This window comes from Salvelinus namaycush, chromosome 24, assembly GCF_016432855.1.
Source record: "Salvelinus namaycush isolate Seneca chromosome 24, SaNama_1.0, whole genome shotgun sequence".
Lineage (NCBI taxonomy): Eukaryota > Metazoa > Chordata > Actinopteri > Salmoniformes > Salmonidae > Salvelinus > Salvelinus namaycush.
Window position 1 is genome coordinate 26,655,956 of NC_052330.1, and position 18,519 is coordinate 26,674,474.

Below are 18,519 nucleotides of genomic sequence, written 5' to 3' on the forward strand. Positions count from 1 at the left end.
ATGTGTTTGAGCAGCATTCAGTCCTTTAGTTTATCTAGTCATTTATCTAGGCAGCCAGTCATGTTTGAGCAGCATTCAGTCCATTAGTTTATCTAGTCATTTATCTAGGCAGCCAGTCATGTGTTTGAGCAGCATTCAGTCCTTTAGTTTATCTAGTCATTTATCTAGGCAGCCAGTCATGTGTTTGAGCAGCATTCAGTCCTTTAGTTTATCTAGTCATTTATCTAGGCAGCCAGTCATGTGTTTGAGCAGCATTCAGTCCTTTAGTTTATCTAGTCATTTATCTAGGCAGCCAGTCATGTGTTTGAGCAGCATTCAGTCCTTTAGTTTATCTAGTCATTTATCTAGGCAGCCAGTCATGTGTTTGAGCAGCATTCAGTCCTTTAGTTTATCTAGACATTTATCTAGGCAGCCAGTCATGTTTGAGCAGCATTCAGTCCTTTAGTTTATCTAGTCATTTATCTAGGCAGCCAGTCGTGTGTTTGAGCAGCATTCAGTCCTTTAGTTTATCTAGTCATTTATCTAGGCAGCCAGTCATGTGTTTGAGCAGCATTCAGTCCTTTAGTTTATCTAGTCATTTATCTAGGCAGCCAGTCATGTTTGAGCAGCATTCAGTCCTTTAGTTTATCTAGTCATTTATCTAGGCAGCCAGTCGTGTGTTTGAGCAGCATTCAGTCCTTTAGTTTATCTAGTCATTTATCTAGGCAGCCAGTCGTGTGTTTGAGCAGCATTCAGTCCTTTAGTTTATCTAGTCATTTATCTAGGCAGCCAGTCATGTGTTTGAGCAGCATTCAGTCCTTTAGTTTATCTAGTCATTTATCTAGGCAGCCAGTCATGTGTTTGAGCAGCATTCAGTCCTTTAGTTTATCTAGTCATTTATCTAGGCAGCCAGTCATGTGTTTGAGCAGCATTCAGTCCTTTAGTTTATCTAGTCATTTATCTAGGCAGCCAGTCGTGTGTTTGAGCAGCATTCAGTCCTTTAGTTTATCTAGTCATTTATCTAGGCAGCCAGTCATGTGTTTGAGCAGCATTCAGTCCTTTAGTTTATCTAGTCATTTATCTAGGCAGCCAGTCATGTGTTTGAGCAGCATTCAGTCCTTTAGTTTATCTAGTCATTTATCTAGGCAGCCAGTCATGTGTTTGAGCAGCATTCAGTCCTTTAGTTTATCTAGTCATTTATCTAGGCAGCCAGTCATGTGTTTGAGCAGCATTCAGTCCTTTAGTTTATCTAGTCATTTATCTAGGCAGCCAGTCATGTGTTTGAACAGCATTCAGTCCTTTAGTTTATCTAGTCATTTATCTAGGCAGCCAGTCATGTGTTTGAGCAGCATTCAGTCCTTTAGTTTATCTAGTCATTTATCTAGGCAGCCAGTCATGTTTGAGCAGCATTCAGTCCTTTAGTTTATCTAGTCATTTATCTAGGCAGCCAGTCATGTGTTTGAGCAGCATTCAGTCCTTTAGTTTATCTAGTCATTTATCTAGGCAGCCAGTCATGTGTTTGAGCAGCATTCAGTCCTTTAGTTTATCTAGTCATTTATCTAGGCAGCCAGTCATGTGTTTGAGCAGCATTCAGTCCTTTAGTTTATCTAGACATTTATCTAGGCAGCCAGTCATGTGTTTGAGCAGCATTCAGTCCTTTAGTTTATCTAGTCATTTATCTAGGCAGCCAGTCATGTGTTTGAGCAGCATTCAGTCCTTTAGTTTATCTAGTCATTTATCTAGGCAGCCAGTCATGTGTTTGAGCAGCATTCAGTCCTTTAGTTTATCTAGTCATTTATCTAGGCAGCCAGTCATGTGTTTGAGCAGCATTCAGTCCTTTAGTTTATCTAGTCATTTATCTAGGCAGCCAGTCATGTGTTTGAGCAGCATTCAGTCCTTTAGTTTATCTAGTCATTTATCTAGGCAGCCAGTCATGTGTTTGAGCAGCATTCAGTCCTTTAGTTTATCTAGACATTTATCTAGGCAGCCAGTCATGTTTGAGCAGCATTCAGTCCTTTAGTTTATCTAGTCATTTATCTAGGCAGCCAGTCATGTTTGAGCAGCATTCAGTCCTTTAGTTTATCTAGTCATTTATCTAGGCAGCCAGTCATGTGTTTGAGCAGCATTCAGTCCTTTAGTTTATCTAGTCATTTATCTAGGCAGCCAGTCATGTGTTTGAGCAGCATTCAGTCCTTTAGTTTATCTAGTCATTTATCTAGGCAGCCAGTCATGTGTTTGAGCAGCATTCAGTCCTTTAGTTTATCTAGTCATTTATCTAGGCAGCCAGTCATGTGTTTGAGCAGCATTCAGTCCTTTAGTTTATCTAGACATTTATCTAGGCAGCCAGTCATGTGTTTGAGCAGCATTCAGTCCTTTAGTTTATCTAGTCATTTATCTAGGCAGCCAGTCATGTGTTTGAGCAGCATTCAGTCCTTTAGTTTATCTAGTCATTTATCTAGGCAGCCAGTCATGTGTTTGAGCAGCATTCAGTCCTTTAGTTTATCTAGACATTTATCTAGGCAGCCAGTCATGTTTGAGCAGCATTCAGTCCTTTAGTTTATCTAGTCATTTATCTAGGCAGCCAGTCATGTGTTTGAGCAGCATTCAGACTAAGAGGGAAATGTTGTTTTCATCCTCTTCTCCTCTATTTTCCTCCCTCTACTTCTCTCCATTCCTCTCCACTATCTTCTCCCCGGACTTTCCACTTCCACAATGCTTCTTTACTTTAACAGACATCTACTCCACTCTCCCTCGTTCCCTTTTCAAACTCTTTCTGAGATACACAGTCTCTATATTAGCAGTCTGAGTATTTAGGCCTATTAAGAATGGGACACAATCCTGGTACAGTAAGGAGCTGTGTGTGTGTGTGTGTGTGTGTGTGTGTGTGTGTGTGTGTGTGTGTGTGTGTGTGTGTGTGTGTGTGTGTGTGTGTGTGTGTGTGTGTGTGTGTGTGTGTGTGTGTGTGTGTGTGTGTGTGTGTGTGTGTGTGTGTATATGTTTTGCTATGTGTAACATCATTCTCAGTGTGTCAGTGTCATTTCATTGAGGGTAATAATAGCTATCCTGGAGAGGACAGAGACGAGAAAAGGACATGTTCTGTGTTCTGGAGCAAAGGTTGCCAGAGTAATTGGAAATGCAAATTGCGTTCACATGTACAGATTCCCACAGTGGATTGAGGCACGGGTGGAGAGCCAATGTGAGTGGAGAGGTGTGTGTGTGTGTCTGTGTTTGGTTTAACTATCCTTGTGGGGACCAGATGTCCTCATAAGGACAGTAAAACAAGGAACATTTGCACAAGTGGGGACATTTTGCAGATCCCTATAAGGAAATAGGCTTTTTTAGGCTTAAATTTACGGTTAGGGTTAGAATTAGGATTAGGTGTTAGGTTTAGGAGTTGGGATTAGGGTTTGGTGTTAAGTATTGGGTTAGGTTAAGGTTTGGGGTTAGGTTTAGAAATAAGATGCTTAATGGGAATAAATTGTTTGGTCCTCACAAGGATAGTAAAACGTGTGTGTACCTGTGTGTGTGTGTGTGTCTTCCAAACTGAGGAAATTTCACAGCTATGGGGATGTCATCTGATGCTGAGGCAACTAGATCATTTGGCCAAATATTTAATTAAAAGGAGCGATATTGATATGAGTTAACACCAGACATCTGTTGGGGGGACATCTCAATCTTTCTTTCTTTCTCTCTCGCTATATCATTCTCTATGTCACACACAAACACAGGGCTCTATGGTGACCTTTTTTTTTTACAAGGAGTACGTGTTCGCCTAAGTTGAAAAACGTAGGCGCACACAAAAAAAATTAGGAGTACATTTAAAAATAATTGTGGTAATAAATACCTAATTTACATAAGTATTCAGACCCTTTGCTGAGACTCGAAATTGAGCTCAGATGCATCCTGTTTCCATTGATCATCCTTGAGATGTTTCTACAACTTGATTGGAGTCCACCTGTGGTTAATTCAATTGATTGGACATGATTTGGAAAGGCACACACCTGTCTATACAAGGTCTCATAGTTGACAGTGCATGTCAGAGCAAAAACCAAGCCATGTCGAAGGAATTATCCGTAGTCCTCCGAGAAAGGATAGTGTCGAGGCACAGATCTGGGGAAGGGTACCCAAAAATATCTGCAGCGTTGATGGTCCCCAAGAACACAGTGGCCTCCATCATTCTTAAATGGAAGAAGTTTGGAACCACCAAGACTCGTCCGAGAGCTGGCCGCACGGCCAAACTGAGCAATTGGGGGAGAAGGGCCTTGGTCCAGGAGGTGACCAAGAACCCGATGGTCACTCTAACAGAGCTTCAGAGTTCCTCTGTGGAGATGGGAGAACCTTCCAGAAGGACAACCATCTCTGCAGCACTCCACCAATCAGGCCGTTATGGTAGAGTGGCCAGACAGAAGCCACTCCTCAGTAAAAGGCACATGACAGCCCGCTTGGAGTTTGCCAAAAGGCAAACTAGATTCTCTGGTCTGGTGAAACCAAAATTGAACTATTTGGGCTGAATGCCAAGCGTCACGTCTGGAGGAAACCTGTCACCATCCCTACGGTGAAGCATGGTGGTGGCAGCATCATGCTGTGGGGATGTTTTTCAGTGACAGGGACTGGGAGTCAAGATAGAGACAGAGAGATCCTTGATGAAGTCCTGAGCGCTCTGGAGCAGGTTATCAGACAGGGGCAAAGGTTCATCTTCCAACAGGACAACGACCCTAAGCACACAGCCAAGACAACGCAGGAGTGGCTTCCAGACAAGTCTCTGAATGTCTGTATGGAAGAAACACACAGGCAACAACTCAGGCAGTCACACAGGCTGCTTATCAATGAGTGATGTGGGAGAATGTTCAGATGTGCAATACACATAATTCATACATGGGAAAGTCGAAAATAAATTAGACCTACACTACCGTTCAAAAGTTTGGGGTCACTTAGAAATGTCCTTGATTTTGAAAGAAAAGCCTATTTTTTGTACATTAAAATAATATCAAATTGATCAGAAATACAGTGTAGACATTGTTAATGTTGTTCATGACTATTGTAGCTGGAAACGTCTGATTTTTAATGGAATATCTACATTGACATACAGAAATATGTCTTCAGCAGTTTTTCTGCATCAGAAGAACAGAACGGCAGCGTTGGGTAAGCTCAAGAGGGGTGAGGTGTATTAAGGAAATCTTGAGGTTCTGCTCTCCTGAGTTAGAATACCTCATTATAAGCTGTAGATCATACTGTAGACCATACTATTTTTATGTCTATTTACCACCACAAACCGATGCTGGAAGTGAAACCACACTCAATGAGCGGTATAGGGCCGTAAGCAATGAAGAAAATGCTCATCCAGATACGGCGCTCCTAGTGGTTGGTGATTTTAATGCAGGGAATCTGAAATCCATTTTACCTCATTTCTACCAGCATGTCACTTGTGCAAGTAGAGGCAAAAAAAAATGCAAATCACCTTTACTCCACACACAGAAACACATACAAAGCTCTCCCTCACCCTCCATTTGGCAAATCTGACCATTACTCTATCCTCCCGTTTGCTGCTTACAAGCAACAACTCAAACAGGAAGTACCAGTGACACGCTAAATACAGAAGTGGTCAGGCTTCATTAATAAGTGCATTCCCCACAGTGGTTGTGCGTACATATCCCACCAGAAGCTATGGATTACAGGCAACATCCGCACTGAGCTAAAAGCTAGAGCTGCCGCTTTCAAGGAGCCAGCACTAATCCAGATGCTTATAAGAAATCCCACTATGCCCTCCGACTAATCAAACAGGAAAAGCATCAATACAGGACTAAGATCGAATCCTACTACATCGGCTCTGATGATCGTTGGATGTGGCAAGGCTTGCAAACTACTATGGATTACATGTTTCAAGCAGACCACCATAATCCATATGCCCAAGAACGCCATGGTAACCTGTCTAAATGACTATCACCCCACAGTACTCACATCTGTAGCCATGAAATGCTTTGAAAGGCTGGTGATGGCTCACATCAACACCATCATCTCAGACACCCTGGACCCACTGCAATCCACATACACCTACAACGGATCCACAGATAACGCAATCTCTATTGCACTCCACACTGCCCTTTCCCACCTAGACAAGAGGAACACCTATGTGAAAATACTGTTAATTGACGACAGCTCAGCATTCAACATCAAAATGCCCTCCAAGCCCATCACTAAGCTAAGGATTCTGGGACTGCAACTGGATCCTGAACCTCCTGATGGGCCGCCCCCAGGTGGTGAGTGACAGCATGGCGGATGTGTTGTTGCTTACCCTCACCACCTGGGGGCGGCCGGTCAGGAAGTTCAGGATCCAGTTGCAGAGGGAGGTGTTGAGGGTAGGCAACAACACATCCGCCACACTGACCCTCAACACGGGGGCCCCTTGGGGGTGTGTGCTTAGTCCCCTCCTGTACTCCCTGTTCACCCACGACTGCGTGGCCACTCACGACTCCAACACCATCATTAAGTTTGCCAATGACACAACGGTGGTAGGGATGATCACCAACGACAATGAGACAGCCTATAGGGAGGAGATCAGAGGCCTGACAGTATGGTGCCAGGACAACAACCTCTCCCTCAACTTCAGCAAGACAAAGGAGCTGATCGTGGACTGAACACGCCCCCATTCATATCGACAGGGCTGTAGTGGAGTGGGTCTAGAGCTTCAAGTTCCTCGGTGTCCACATCACTAAGGATCTATCATGGTCTGCACACATCAACACAGTCGTGAAGAGGGCATGACAACGCCCTTTCCTCTTCAGGAGGCAGGCTGAAAAGGTTTTGCATGGGCACTCCGATCGTCAAAAAGTTCTACAGCTGCACCATTGAGAGCATCTTGACTGGCTGTATCACCGCTTGGTATGGCAACTGCTTGGCATCTGACCGCAAGGCGCTACAGATGGTAGTGTGTACAGCCAAGTACATCAATGGGGCTGAGCTCCCTGCCATCCAGGACCTCTATACCAGGCAGTGTCAGAGGAAGGCCCTAAAAATTGTCAAAGACTCCAGCAAACCAAGTCATAGACTGTTGTTCTCTCTGCTACCACACGGCAAGCAGTACCAATGCACCAATTCTGGAACCACAGGACCCTGAACAGCTTCTACCCCCAAGCCATTAGACTGCAACATAGTTCATTAAATAGTTAACCAAATACCTACACAGACTATCTGCATTGACCCTTTTTGCACTAACTTTTTTGACTCATCACGCTGCTGCTACTGTTTATTATCTGTCACTTTATTTCTAGTTATACACTACATGACCAAAAGTATCTGGACACTTGCTCGTCAAACATCTCATTCCAAAATCATGGGCATTAATATGGAGTTTGTCCCCCCTTTGCTGCTATAACAGCCTACACTCTTCTGGGAAGGGTTTCCACTAGATATTGGAACATTGCTGCGGGGACTTGCTTCCATTCAGCCACAAGAGCATTAGTGAGGTCGGCCACTGATGTTTGGTGATTAGGCCTGGCTTGCAGTCGGCGTTCCAATTCATCCCAAAGGTGTTTGATGGGGTTGAGGTCAGGGTTCTGTGCAGGCCTGTCAAGTTCTTCCACACCGAACTCGACAAACCATTTCTGTATGGACCTCGCTTTGTGCTCCGAGGCATTCATGTTGAAACAGGAAAAGTGCCTTCCCCAAACTGTTGCCACAAAGTTGGATGCACAGAATCATCTAGAATGTCATTGTATGCTGTAGTGTTAAGATTTCTCTTCACTGGAACTAAGGTGCCTAGCCAGAACCATGAAAAACAGCCCCAGACCAGTATTCCTCCTCCAACAAACTTTACAGCTGGCACTATGTATTCGGGCAGGTAGCGTTCTCCTGGCATCCACCAAACCCAGATTAGTCCGTCGGACTGACAGATGGTAAAGCGTGATTCATCACTCCAGAGAATGCGTTTCCAATGGTGGCGAGCTTTACACCACATCCAGCCGACACTTGGCATTGCATGAAGCTCCCGACTAACAGTTATTGTGCTGACGCTGCTTCCAGAGGCAGTTTGGAACTCGGTAATGAGTGTTGCAACTGAGGACAGACTATTTTTATGTGCTACGCACTTCAGCACTCGGCCGTCCCGTTCTGTGAACTTGTGTGGCCTACCACTTCGCGGCTGAGCCGTTGATGCATCTAGACATTTCCACTTCACAAAAACAGCATTTACAGTTGAACGGGGTAGCTCTAACAGGGCATAAATTTGACGAACTGACTTGTTGGTAAAGTGGCATCCTATGACGGTGCCATGTTGAAAGTCACCAAGCTCTTCAATAAGGCCATTCTACTACCAATGTTTGTCTATGGAGATTGCATGGTTGTGTGCTCGATTTTATACACCTGTCAGCAACGGGTGTGGCTGAAATAACAAAATCCACTCATTTGAAGGGGTGTCCATATACTTTTGTATATATAGTGTATGTACATATCTACCCCAATTACCTCGTACCCCTGCACAAGCCAAGTTATCATTACTCATTGTGTATTTATTAGTACTTTTATTATTACGGGATTTACTTTTATATTATTTCTCTATTTTCTTTCGCTCTGCATTGTAGTGAAGTGCCTGTAAATATACATTTCACATGTTGTTTACAAAGCATGTTGACATCTGACATCGTTTCCAACAGAGGACCCCAGTTTACCTCCCAGGTACAGAGATCCTTCTGTTCAGCTCTTGGTATCAATGTCAGTCTTTCTTCTGGATATCACCCCCAGACCAACGGCCAGACTGAACGGGCCAACCAAGAGATGGAGACTGCCCTACGCTGCTTGACTTCTGCTAATCCTTCATCCTTGGGCGCTCAGCTACCCTGGGTTGAATATGCCCACAACACCCTCATCAACGCCTCGTCAGGTATGTCACCCTTCGAGTGTGCTCTGGGTTACCAACATCCCTTGTTCCCCGACAAAGAGGTTGAGGTTGCGGTTCCCTCTGTCTAGGATCATCTGCGCCGTTGTCACCGTACCTGGAGGAAGGCCCGGGCAGCCCTTCTTTGTGCTTCCGACAGGACCCAGTCCCAAGCTAACTGTCGCCGGGCCTCTGCTCTAGTCTACACCCCGGGTCAAAAGGTATGGCTCTCATCGAAGGACCTGCCATTGAAGTTGGCCTCGAAGAAACATTGCCCCCGATTCATTGGTCCCTTTGAAATTGACCGGGTCATTAACCACTCTGAGGTGCGCCTGAAACTCCCAGCCTCTCTCAGGATCCATCCTACCTTCCATGTATCCCTGATTAAACCTGTCTGCTCCAGTCCCCTGTCTCCTCCTGCAGCAGCTCCTCCACCCCCTCGGCTCATCGTGGTGCCTGTTTTCCTTGCCTGATGCTGTGTTCCTCTCAGCTACAGTTCTGCCAGCTCTGACTCTGGTCCCAGTCTCCAGTCCCATCATCCTGCTACTCTGTCCTGGATTCCCCACTCTACTACTCCCTTGGATTCCCCTCCGGACCTGCTTACCCTGTCTCAACCCCTCTCGCTCCAGCCTCAGCCTCCGGACCTGCTTACCTGTCTCAACCCCTCTCGCTCCAGCCTCAGCCTCCGGACCTGCTTACCTGTCTCAACCCCTCACGCTCCAGCATCAGCTTCCAGCATCAGTTTAAAATAGGCTTGGATAGTGAATAAATGATTGTCCACTCAGTTTAAAATAGGCATAGATAGTGAATAAATGACTGTCCACTCACAGTTTAAAATAGGCATAGATAGTGAATAAATGATTGTCCACTCAGTTTAAAATAGGCATAGATAGTGAATACATGATTGTCCACTCAGTTTAAAATAGGCATAGATAGTGAATAAATGATTGTAAAATAGGGACACAACATGATACATTTCCTATAAATAAAGAAGAAGAAAATCGTTGGTGGAAGGAGAGGAGGACCAACAAAACAAAAAAAAAAGTGGGAAGCTGGAGATGGTATTTACACACAAAGGTTACTGAATAATGTTTGGTTTCCACTCCTCCCACATTCAACAGTACAGAGAAGATCTCCTGCTCCTACATGTATAGATTACATAGGACGTGTATCTCTGTCATTAAGGGCAGGCTGTAGTTCACAAACATGTTTACCAACCCCAAAAAAGATTTCCACTCTACAGAGAAACGTCATCTAACATGATGTGTGTTTCATATGCAACAGCCGAAGGAGTTCTAGAAAGACCACCGAAAAGACTAAGAGTTTAAACAACAGCCATCGGTTTCACTGTTAACACCAATAGGTATTAGGTCTAATATAACTCTCCAACTTACCAGTTCAGCATGAAATAACTTCAGTGGGTGAAACTCATATAAATATTTTCTTAAATCAAGAAAATCATTAAACCTATGGACATGAACCTCACAGATGGACTGGAGACAGACAGACAGACTGACACACACACACCTCCGTGGCCCCACTCCCCAGCCAAGGAAAACACCCCAGTAAATTATAATATCCACAATGGAGGCTTGGGAAGAGAATCCTGTTTTGTTTAGCTATAACAATAAAGCTGAAAGCTATGAATCATAATGTGTTTAAACAAACAATGGAACTATTCGTCATAGATAATCAGATCTGTCTGTTATTTTCAACTGATTTTCAGTGTGTGTGTGTGTGTGTGTGTGTGTGTGTGTGTGTGTGTGTGTGTGTGTGTGTGTGTGTGTGTGTGTGTGTGTGTGTGTGTGTGTGTGTGTGTGTGTGTGTGCATGTGTAAGCGTGTATGTATGAACAGTTGAAGTCGGAAGTTTACATACACCTTAGCCAAGTACATGTAAACTCAGTTTTTCACAATTCCTGACATTTAATCCTAGTAAAAATTCCCTGTTTTAGGTCAGTTAGGATCACCACTTTATTTTAAGAATGTGAAATGTCAGAATAATAGTAGAGAAAAGGATTTATTTCAGCTTTTATTTCTTTCATCACATTCCCAGTAGGTCAGAAGTTTACATACACTCAATTAGTATTTGGTAGCATTGCCTTTAAATTGTTGAACTTGGGTCAAACGTTTCAGGTAGCCTTCCACAAGCTTCCCACAATAAGTTAGGTGAATTTTGGCCCATACCTCCTGACAGAGCTGGTGTAACTGAGTCAGGTTTGTAGGCCTCCTTGCTCGCACACGCTTTTTCAGTTCTGCCCACAAATTTCCTATGGGATTGAGGTCAGGGCTTTGTGATGGCCACTCCAATACCTTGACTTTGTTGTCCTTAAGCCATTTTGCCACAACTTTGGAAGTATGCTTGGGGTCATTGTCCATTTGGAAGACCCATTTGCGACCAAGCTTTAACTTCCTGACTGATGTCTTGAGATGTTGCTTCAATATATCCACATAATTTTTCTGCCTCATGATGCCATCTATTTTGTGAAGTGCACCAGTCCCTCCTGCAGCAAAGCACCCCCACAACATGATGCTACCACCCCCGTGGTTCACGGTTAGGATGGTGTTCTTCGGCTTGCAAGCCTCCCCCTTTTTCCTCTAAACATAACGATGGTCATTATGGCCAAACAGTTCTATTTTTGTTTCATCCAACAAGAGGACATTTCTCCAAAAAGTATGATCTTTGTCCCCATGTGCAGATGCAAACCGTAGTCTGGCTTTTTTATGGCGGTTTTGGAGCAGTGGCTTCTTCCTTGCTGAGCTGCCTTTCAGGTTATGTCGATATAGGACTCGTTTTACTGTGGATATAGATACTCTTGTATCCGTTTCCTCCAGCATCTTCACAATGTCCTTTGCTGTTGTTCTGGGATTGATTTGCACTTTTTTGCACCAAAGTACGTTCATCTCTAAAGCATTCTAAAGCAATGACATCATTTTGGGGAATTTTCCAAGCTGTTTAAAGGCACAGTCAACTTAGTGTATGTAAACTTCTGACCAACTGGAATTGTGATACAGTGAATTATAAGTGAAATAATCTGTCTGTAAACGATTGTTGTAAAAATTACTTGTGTCATGCACAAAGTAGATGTCCTAACCGACTTTCCAAAACTATAGTTTGTTAACAAGAAATGTGTGGAGTGGTTGAAAAACTAGTTTTAATGACTCCAACCTAAGTGTACGTAAACTTCCGACTTCAACTGTATGTGTGTATGTATGTATGTATGTATGTATGTATGTATGTATGTATGTATGTATGTATGTATGTATGTATGTATGTATGTATGTATGTATGTATGTGTGTGTGTGTATATATGTGCATATGTATGTATGTGTGTATGTGTATGTATGTGTGTGTGTATATATGTGCATCTGTATGTATGTATGTATGTGTGTGTGTGTGTGTGTGTGTGTGTGTGTGTGTGTATATATGTGGATGTGTATGTATGTATGTATGTATGTGTGTGTGTGTGTGTGTGTATGTATGTATGTATGTATGTATGTATGTATGTATGTATGTATGTATGTATGTGTGTGTGTGTGTGTGTGTGTGTGTGTGTGTGTGTGTGTGTGTGTGTGTGTGTGTGTGTATATGTGGATGTGTATGTATGTATGTATGTGTGTGTGTGTGTATGTGTGTGTGTGTGTATGTATGTGTGTGTGTGCGCGCTAGGCTACCCTGTCTTTCCCAGACCTTATATGTCCATCTCGCTGATAGATGGATCAATGCAGCATAGCTGTGTGAGAAGAGGAAGAGAGGACAGGAGGAAAACATGATACCTCAGTCAAAACAAAGGATGGAAATATGGAGTCAGATGACTGATCTAGAGCAGACTGGGGCTGTCCCGTTGCAACACCACTGGATTATCAAGGTAGGTGTTGGACCGATAGATACAAGGTCGCTGGTTCCAGTCCCGCTTGGTTTACCCCCGGAATTTGCTTCCATACGATGTTGGTTACCTCGCCGATATCAAAATCCCACGTGGGAAGACCCAAACACAGACAAACACAACCACCACTGATGCAGTCATGACCATGATACCACTGCCAGCATCTCCAAACACAACAATCATTGGCCTGTGTGTGTGTGTGTGTGTTTTCTGATTGACATCTCCACAGCCAGACCAGTACAGCAGAGCTAGGGGACTCCCTCCTCTAAACAGCATCATGCAGCAGGTCTGAAGACCAGCCAACGTTTACGTTTGAACACTTAACAAACATATTGATTTACTGATTAACAAATATGCAACAAATCAATATGCAATAAATCAATATTGAAGAAAAGTATGCAATACATCTTTGACTATTTTAACTGTGTGTGTGTGTGTGTGTGTGTGTGTGTGTGTGTGTGTGTGTGTGCGTGCGTGCGTGCGTGCGTGCGTGCGTGCGTGCGTGCGTGCGTGCGTGCGTGCGTGCGTGCGTGCGTGCGTGCGTGCGTGAGAGATGGGGGACCATCTGTATCTAGTGTATCTACCACTAGATACAGAGCCACACAGAAGTATCCTTCTAGTTTTGAAGGCAGCAGGGTAAACGGTGTGACTCATAGCAATCCTATCTGTTTGTTTTGCCAATGTCATTTCAGACATGTGATCAGCTAAGGAAATGCCTGAGACTGCTTTTAGGTCCACCCCAATCTTTATTTCCAGTTTTACAGCTCACCTAAACATGATACTTTGTCATGGCATTGCATTTGGTTTATTTTGTGTCTACAATTCTGGAATAAATCTATTGTGATGCTTTTTTTCACATCACTTGCCTTGGTTCAGCATTTATTTCTTTATTTCTGAGCCAGGCACCAGCAGCAAGCTACTGTCAGCCAGCTGCTGTCAGACAAATACCATTTCCTCCTTGGAGATTTGAGATTAAAACAAGCACTTTTTAGCTGCCTAAACCGGTCTCCCTTTTCAGGGACTCAACGGCCCTGAAGTTGAGAAACACACACAGCAACCTGATTCACAATGAAGCATCAGCCATCCCATTAACACAACACAGTCAATATTCATCACAAAATCACTGCATTGTGTAATAGCAGCCAAATATATCACCTTTCCAAACAACCTGTACAATATGGCACAGACAGATTTTACACAAGCACCATAATCTGAGCCTTGGCCAACGAACAAACGCCCTGAATCAGTATAAGCTTTCCCCTCATAACAATAACCATACCCTCTGACCCGAAAAAACACAGCCGTTAAGCTTCTTAGCCCAACTCTTTTCATCAGAATCCGCTTTAGGCTACGGTGGCTCCTAAACCATGCAGGTAAGGTCATTTGAGACATATAAGGTTATATCTGAGCAAAGCAATGTTCTGAGATATTGAGCATTAAAGTTTTCACATCTCAGGTATCCGATCTGTTTTGTAGTCCTCACCGTAAAGGTACCTAAAGTGCAGAGGGGGGTGCAGTCGCAGATAGAACCTTATGGCTCTGAAATGTCAATCTGGGTTCAACCATAAGGTCCTATCTGACACAGAATGTTAAAATGATTTCAATTACAAGAGAAAAGTACAGATTTGTAATGATTAAATAAAGAGAATACCCTTCCCTCTTTATTATCCTATGGAGAACTAGCAACATTGCTAAAGCTTAGCTCTGGATGAGTAAACTGATATATTTTTCTGGTCTCTGACTCCCAAAGTCAGTAAATTACTTGCTATTTACCAATAAAATGTGGTGAGTTATGTGATTTTTGAGAAATGCCCCTTCCATGCAGGTTTCCATATTGATATAGAACAAGACAAAAGCAGCTATGCCTCTCCTAGTCCTAAGGGCTTTAAACATGCTCTAAGAAACCTGTATTAATTTGTTCTTACCATAAAGAACTTACGTTATGGCCATTCTTCTAAAAAGGGGTGGAAAAACTCTTAAGTAATTAAAAACGAGGACCAGAACCTATTATGTCAATAATCAAAGACTTGGAACTGTAAGGTTCTATCTGCAAAATTAACACTAGGTGTACAAAACATTAGGAACATCCTAATATTGAGTTGCACCACCTTTTGCCCTCAGAGCAGCCTCAATTCGTTGGGGCATGGCCTCTACAAGGTGTCGAAAGCTTTCCACAGGGATGCTGGCTCATGCTGACTCCAATGCTTCCCACAGTTGTGTCAAGTTGGCTGGATGTCCTTTGGGTGGTGGACCATTCTTGATACACACAGGAAACTGTTGAGCGTGAGAAACACAGCAGCGTTGCAGTTCTTGACACAATCAAACCGGTGCGTCTGGCACCTGCTACCATACTCCGTTCAAAGGCACTTCGATCTTTTGTCTTGCCCAGTCACCCTCTGAATGTCACACATACATAATCCATGTCTCAATTGTCTCAATGCGTAAAAATCTTTCTTTAACCTGTCTCCTCCCCTTCACCTACACTGATTGAAGTGTATTTAACAAGTGACATCATAGCTTTCACCTGGATTCACCTGATCAGTCTATGTCATGGAAAGAGCACTCAGTGTATAGTTTTGAGATAATTAGTATTTTTCAAGTCCCAGATCTCAGAACCGTTTTGTAATGTCTTCCTCTTTCATGACTCAATAAGTATACCACCTTACATACAATTATTTTTGATTGACAACCCAGCAATGAGATTGGATTTCAGAATTAACCTTACAGCACCAAGCCAAAAGGTGTTTGGGCAAATAGAACTTTCAGATTTTTTCCCCTTTTTTCTCCATAGTAAATATACTTGTTTTATCCTCTAACATATCTCACATATAAATGCAGGCATAAAGGATTACCTAAAGAGCAACTCTATGTGAATAACTCATTTTTTACCAAATGTCATAGACCTTTATAGTCCCAAGGTCACTAATGGTTTTTGTGCGAAGGAGGTAGGTAGGGCAATGTTTGTCTCTCTAATCGCAATCGAAGTGCTTATGCCACTGTGTCAATACTATAAACCTGGATAGGGTTCTCTTCCTACACACAGCAGACATGCAGTGACAGAAGCTACAGAATGGTCAATGGACACAGACAGACACTTCATTAGAGTTAGGAATCTAAAGACATTGTTTTAAGTAGCTATTACTATACCACTATCGTTATACAATACTGTTTTTATTGTAGTAAACAGGTGTTTTCTTTAGTCATTATAGACTCCTGAGATCCTATGTGTCTGATGAAAAGCATGCAACACATAAGCAGATGGAATGTTTTTTCTTTCTCATCAATCTGACATTTTTTGACGTTCTAGTGACCAACAGCAACATACTGCATTTTCCATTTAAGGTCAATTCGGCCATTTGCTTCCAGGGTGAATATCTTGGTCGAATCTAAGAAAGCAGCCACTTCATTGCATATCGACCGAGTCGTGGCAAATGTGTCTCTATCCCCCCATAATCGGAATCAGCTAAATGCCACTTCAAACACATGTCCGGCTCCCTGTCAATGACCGCACGTTTGACACACAGGACATTGGCTCCGTGTGTGCACGGGAACAGGTAGCAGTTCCGCGTACAGGTGTGCGTCTACAACACCACTGAACCAAAACAAGGTATCTTGTGTACACGTTTTATCCCTTACCATCAACATACATGTCGACTGTTATTTATTTACAAAAAATACTTTGGATGAATGCCTTTCTCAATATCAAAACAGAAAATGCACTACTAATGCATCTCAAACAGCTGTCTGATACCGACAGAAATCAGTATAGCTCGACAAGAGTAGCCATTGGCTGATTGTTATTTCTTGATTCTCTTGCTTTATGTTGTGATGGAAGAAGCGGGACATGCATGGCAAATGAGTGCACACTGCACACACACACAGCCCCAAACATCAGAATACTGGCTAACGTCAGCAAGCTAGACATCGTTAGCATGAATTGTGATCTACATCTCCACAGCATCGTGTATAAATAGAGCAAACTATTGTTCAATAACTCATATGTTTGTTATCTAATTTAGCTAGTAGCTGCCATATGTTTAAACCCAAATAATTTAGAGTGGTTTGCGTAAAAGCTAGCCTTGCAGGTGGTGCATCTCTCATGCAAGCATGCCAGTCTGACTACTTTTATGGGCAAGCAAGCTGGGTATCCCTGCGATTGTCTGTCCTGTTAGCTAGCAGCTAGCAAGCCTCTACCTTGGAGAAGAAAATACCGATATTCCCCTCCATTTGTCAAGTTTTTGACGCTGCAAACAGCAAACCAGCTGACTGACATTACACCACAGATGAATGGGGATATATACCTGTGATTAGCCTATATACCGTTTCTGCTAACGTTCCATTTCACAAAAACGAAAGTAATGGATGGATATGACATTCATGCACGTGTTGTGCATGCTTGTACACGAGCTATAATGTTATTTTACATCAAACCAAGAACGACCCTTTCGAAAACAACCCACAAGATTTGCCGCTGTTTCTGCAATCTAGTTTCCAGAACGACCTCTCTGGGAGTGGAATATTCTCACGGGTTTCAACCACCAATATGAAAACAAGCGAACGTTTTTCTCTCTCCAATAATGTAAATTACTAGACACCCAGATCAACGAATCATACAAAAGTGGTGCTCAGCAAAACATTGCAAAAGTCCCACTTGCAGCCAAAATGACAGAAATATGAAAATGCCCTTACGTAAATTGGTTGCGACGAGAACGGATAAAATCCGATGTGAGAAATGATGCTTGCAGAGGCTGGGCCGGGATTTTCTCTCCTTTTTACAGCTGCTGTATCTCCCGCCCTCTCTCTGTTCCTCTCAAACTCTCTCTCTTCCCCTCTTGTCTTTATCTTTCCCTTCCAAGAGCCCGCTCCTCTTGTACCACTCGCCACCCAGTGGAGAATGGCCAGATGCGTTCCTATAAGGAACCACTCTCGGGATTTGTGTGTGCGCGTGCATGCGACTAGTGTACGTGCGTGCATGTGTGTGTGTGTGTGTGTGCGCGCGGCTCAGATAAATGACAGGTTGTAAGGGAATATTATGTTACACTACAATTTGGCATGTGTGTGTGTGTGTGTGTGTGTGTGTGTGTGTGTGTGTGTGTGTGTGTGTGTGTGTGTGTGTGTGTGTGCGTGCGTGCGTGCGTGCGTGCGTGCGTGCGTGTGTGTGTGTGTGCTCATCCCACTAACAGCAGCCCACAAATACAAATGCAATGCTTTTTTTGAGAGGCCTTGTCATGTTGGTATAAATGTTGATACTTGAGTAGCCTAAGTAGAGCCCTCTCTAAATGACCCTCTTCTTGAGACCATAGATCAAATCAAATGATCAAATCAAATGTATTTATAAAGCCCTTTTTACATCAGCAGATGTCACAAAGTGCTTATACAGAAATCCAGCCTAAAACCCCAAACTGTAAGTTTAGGGTGGCAGGTAGTCTAGCGTTTAGACGATTGGGCCAGTAACCGAAGGTTGCTGGTTCAAATACCAGAGCCGACTATGTGAACATCTGTCAATGTGCCCTTGAGCAAGTCATTTAACTATAATTTGCTCCAGGGGTGCCATACTACTATGGCTGACCCTGTAAAACAACACATTTCACTGAACTTATTTGGTGTATGTGACAATAAAACAGCTTAATCCTGACATGTTTATTTCTTGGTCTGACAAGAGAAAATCTAAACTATTGTTTCTAAGCCCTTCCAGAGAAACCACATGATCAAAATCATATAAATTAATTGGAGTGACATCATAGAGGGTGGCAGAGCAAGCTTCAAACAGGAAGCTCACCCCACGA

General features: G+C 43.2%; 1 protein-coding gene across 1 annotated transcript in view; it reads right to left on the minus strand.

Annotated features, from left to right (window-relative positions):
- LOC120019374 (1-phosphatidylinositol 4,5-bisphosphate phosphodiesterase beta-4-like) overlaps positions 1-17,527 on the minus strand; it is a 108,219-nt gene extending 90,692 nt beyond the window's left edge. The window contains exon 1 of the mRNA XM_038962664.1: positions 17,423-17,527. The gene's annotated coding sequence lies outside the window, so the exon portion shown is untranslated. The remainder of the gene's footprint in view (positions 1-17,422) is intronic.
- Between the last annotated feature and the right edge of the window lie 992 nt (positions 17,528-18,519).